Consider the following 4,912-nt stretch of genomic DNA (forward strand, 5'->3'; position numbering starts at 1 on the left):
AGACTCTGGTCTTTGGCCTAGCCTAGAATTATATGAGTTGAGATGGATTTTAACACTTAGGGCACATATAGAACCTGGCCTCAATACATCTCTCAATATTAGACCTGCTCTCCTATGATCATTCCCCTCCCCAATATTATAGATTGTGGTTTTTATAAAGTTGCCGTATTTTTTACATTGTCCTGAGGTGAACTATGAATGAGCTGCTGGTTCCCAATGGGCCGTATCCACTTTTTATGAAAGATAATTATGTATTGCTTTCTATAGAAATGTGAAGTGTTGTTCATAATTTTTTTTTATTATTGTTTCTAGTCATTCTAGAGCTTTCACACAGTAGTGATTTTGTTTAGATGTTACAGGTCAGGTGAAGATACATATATATGTTATTCATTGTTTCTCCTCACGTTTTTCCTGCTCATCTTTCCCATTCTTTCCGTCCACCCCCCCTCCCCTTTCCCCCTCTTTTCTTTCCCCCCCCTCCCCTTCCCCTCACTGTTTCTTCTTCTTCTTTCAATCCCATCCCCATACCTCTCTTCTTTTCCTTTCACTTTTCTTCCCCCCCCCCCCCTTCTGTTCCTATCTCATTTTGTTCTTGTCTTTTTTGGCATTTGCCCATCATAGATTTTACATTTTTGTGTATGTATGGATTAATGTGTACATGCATATTTTATATATTATATATTCTATTTTTTTTACATTGTGATTTGAGACTTTGAGATTATATGTTGGTAGTAACGTTTTTATTTTGTTTAACCATGAACATGTTATAGTTTTTTCTAAGAAATAGATGTTTTAGAGCTATTTTGATTATGTATGTAATGCTGCTAAGTAGACACGCTATGCTATCCCACTAACATTCTATATGAGTGTTTGAGAATGGAGTTTATTAATCTATTTAATTGCTTCATAGTAGGATAATATTTCAGAAAGATATATTATATGATCGCTATGGATAGTTTTCTACATTATGAGCTGTGTGATAACGTTTTATTATTCAATAATGATAATTTTATAGGATGTATATAAATTTCGTCCTCTCTAAATTGATAGATTGGACTTGACTTACCCGCCAAAAAGGCTTATTAATTAGGGCGTAAATGTCTGTATTTAAACTGGAGCATTCACCTTATTCATTGTAACCTGATGAAGCGCACTTGTTAGGTGCGTGAAAGCGCTTGTTCTGTCATAAAATTAAAAACTTTTAACTAGCGTGGTGGTTCCGGTGATTTGTTGGAATATTCTTTGGCCTAGCCTACAAAGTAATTTAATTTCAGCTATTTTTCTAAAATTTACTAGACTGAGGTTAACCTCCTGTAGCTCAGTTTTCACTGTTAAAATACATATATCTAAACAGTTACAATAGTGCATGTACATTTCTGTTCTTTTCCTAGGGTACACTGTAGATACATTTCAAGCACTTTGCAAAAAACTTTTCAACACACACTTCTGTACCAGTAGTTTGATGTACATGACATACAGTTCTAATACATTTGCAATACAAGCATCTTATGTAGATCATGTTGATGTTCACAAATGACATATAATTATTTACAAATTCCAGACAGCTGTGCTGGCAGTACTTCCCTTTGTCACACTATGGAACCCAAAATCCTGAGATATTCCCTTGCAGTGAACAAAGTCTGAGTGGAAAACATTAGAAACAGATCTATTTAAAGATCTATTTTTTCCTGTGGAAGAAAAGCTCTTTGAACTGAAGTGTCTAGTGGACATCTCAGGAACATAGAAAGGAATTAAGAAATACTTTTTAATGTTATTTTGGAATCCTATTTTGTGTAAGAGATCTCTCACCCATGAGCGATATTCCTGATACTTTGAAAATACTTTGTATAGACAAGCAAGTCATTTAAATATGGAAAAATGTGGATACCCTGTAGTCTGAAGTGAGCTTTAAATGGAATTGTACACTTTGTGAACACTCTTGGTGCAGTGGATAGTCCAAAGTGTAAGACAGAGAACTGATAATGTGATCCAGATGCACAAAACTCTAATACACAGCTGAAGTCTGGATGAATAAGGATGTGATGATTAAGGCTGATATTGTCAGGAAAATTGAAAGAGGAAGAAGAGGTGACAGGTTATGATGCGTCATCATTTTGAATTTGGGTACTTTCACAAATATGGTTAGGAAAGAAAGATCCCAGAACTGGTTTCCACAAATTTTCTTTCTTTGGCACTAGGAACATGCTTGAATAAAAATCCCTTCCCCACCTGGCTGTCACTCTTTGGGACAGCATATGACGAAGAACCGGTGGAAACAAAAGTTTCTGATCTGGAGGATGAGGAATGACACCCTTGAAAGGAGGAATTTCCTCCCACTGCCATCTGTAACTTCAATGGATGATGTTTAGAACCCATTTGTCTGAAAATCTGTTAATAAAGAGATAAATAGAGAGTCATTCATTCTTTTGGGAAGAAAAAAAGATGCCAGGGTGGGAGGAGTTCACAAGGTCTCTTGAACAGTCATTCAGGCTTGTTGGGCTGACCTTAGTTTTGGGCGGTTCAAGACTTCTTTTTGGAACTCCTTTGCCATTTCTTCTTAATGTCTGTTTGCCTGTATTTTGTTGTTTATTCTGTTTTTCCCCTTCAAAATTGGATGAGGGGATAGAAAATCCATTGGAAAAGAGTACTGAACAATGTTAGAGATTCCCTGGCTCAACTTACCATTTTCATCACACTTTTGATTAAGACCTGCAGCAGCAGAGGGGCCAAACTCTAAAGCTCTATCTAAGGAAGAATTTAAAATCTTATTTTTAATATAATCTGGCATGTTCTGAGAATGCAGCCATGCAAACCTCCTCAAAAACAGTACCATTGGCCATAGCACAGGAAAAATTATCAACAGAGTCATATACACACTGGGTAGTGACCAGTACAATAGAATAAACTAAGTTATTTAAAGCATTTTTCCTCAAAAGAGAAAACTGCAGATAAAACAATCTTCATATTTTCACAATATGTCAGAACAAACTTTAACATATGAGCCTAACAATTCAAAATTCTGAAATTCAGAGCTACAGAAGTATACATTTCCCATACCTATCAATAATTTTCCCCTCCTTATCAGAAAGAATAGGATTGGAATTAACTAAGTGCTTAGCAGCAATGGAATCAACTAAAGCCGTAGCTGGTAGGTCAGGTTTGGCAATAGTATATAAAAATTTAAAAGACTGAGGAACTTAATACATTCTATCTGCCCTTTTAGGGGGTGTCTGGCTGGCTATCAGGAAAAATGCAGGCAGTATCACCCATACCCTCCCAAGTTGATAGAACAGGAAGAATGGATGAAGTTTCTGGAAAATCTTTCTGCAACAACTCATAGTCAGTGTTCTCCCACTGAATACACTGGCACATTTTAGCAATAGTCTCAGCGAGAGTGACCTGATAGGACTGGTAGTGTGTTCCAAGGTCAAACCAAAAATGGTGCCTCTTTTCCTGGAAAGATCAGCAGCAATTGTCGGCAAACACAACCAGTCCACAAGAGTCACTTTTATGGCAGACAAACACAGTAAAAAGCATTTTAAAACACTATGGCAGCCCAACAAAGGTTAAATAAGCACAATTTATCCACAGAAAGAATGTTTCAGTTACTTTACACCACCTTTAAACTGTCAGAAAAATAACAAGCTCTCAGTTTAAAAGTATGCTATAGCCTCAAGACAATCCATTAAAACATAACCCTTCAACCTTTAACATAATTTTCTTGAAAAAAATAATGAAACATCAATAAAATTAAGAAATGTAAAGGTTTTTGTTCCCAAAGGGAACTTACCTGTAGAAACAAAGAAAGCACATGCCAACCATTGACCCTTGAAAGCCTCAGAGGAGCATATTCTCTAGCGTTAGTAAAGCTGTGAAGAGCTTTGTTCCCAGACTTGTCTTATAGTCTGCTCAGCTCAAGCTGCCTGACAGTTTGGGTGCATGAAAAATGCCCTGAAGCTTTGGAAGCTGGCTGGTGGTTAAATCCTCACCACAATACAACCCATATGACTAAGGCTACTGCAGCAGTGATCAATATGGTGAACTCAGCTCCATATTGAAATGTCAGCACTTGAAATGCTGGGTGCTAACATGACAAAAAAAAAAAAAAAAGACCAAAATTCATGGAGAAGAGCAAGTCTCGATAATCGCTCTTCTCCTTTAAACTTTTTTTTTGCAGGGCAGCAGGCTCCTCCCCTAAGCTTATATATCATTCTTTGAGGCTGCTGTACCTTGAAGAAAAGTGAATATTCTGTGAAATAGTAGTCTTGGACTTGGTATATTGAAGTCTGTGTTTTCAGCCATTCAGTCTCTGTGTTTTGTTACTCGCTGTAGCCAGTCCTGACAATTCAAATGATTGCCATTGGGACCAAGTGAAAGTATAAGGTAGACTTAAGAGCTTGCAGATGATCAGGAAAGAGTTCCAACTGGAAGGTAATCTAGAATGGGAATATCAAGGGCTAAAAAGTAATGGAACAAAATAAAGGAATGCTGGCAGAATGATATCCCAGTTCTGGAGGTAATATTAGAGATAGAAACTTGGAGGAAGGAGGCAAAAAAAATGGCAAGCTTACTTGTAATAAGTAAAAAAGTAGGTATATAGATGATGTAGGCAGTTAAAGTGGAATGGAAGGAAAGGTGGGAAAATGAACTTAGACAGAGTACAGCAGAATAGGAGTGTGGCGATATCTTATAACTCCCAAAGTACATTTCCAAAGTGTGTTCATATTTTTGCATGGAAATGTCTTCATAAATATTTATACACCAGTCAGGTTGATGCAAATGTATCCAGGGACCAAAGACATTTGCTGGATATAGGGAAATAGAGGTACATGGATGCTGGGAGTGTAGGTATTTGCAGGTATTTAATGAAGAGTTATTAGAGATAACAAGGGAGACAGATCTTTCAGATATT

This window comes from Protopterus annectens, chromosome 4.part0 (assembly GCF_019279795.1).
Source record: "Protopterus annectens isolate FY-2018-M chromosome 4.part0, PAN1.0, whole genome shotgun sequence".
Classification (NCBI taxonomy): domain Eukaryota; kingdom Metazoa; phylum Chordata; order Ceratodontiformes; family Protopteridae; genus Protopterus; species Protopterus annectens.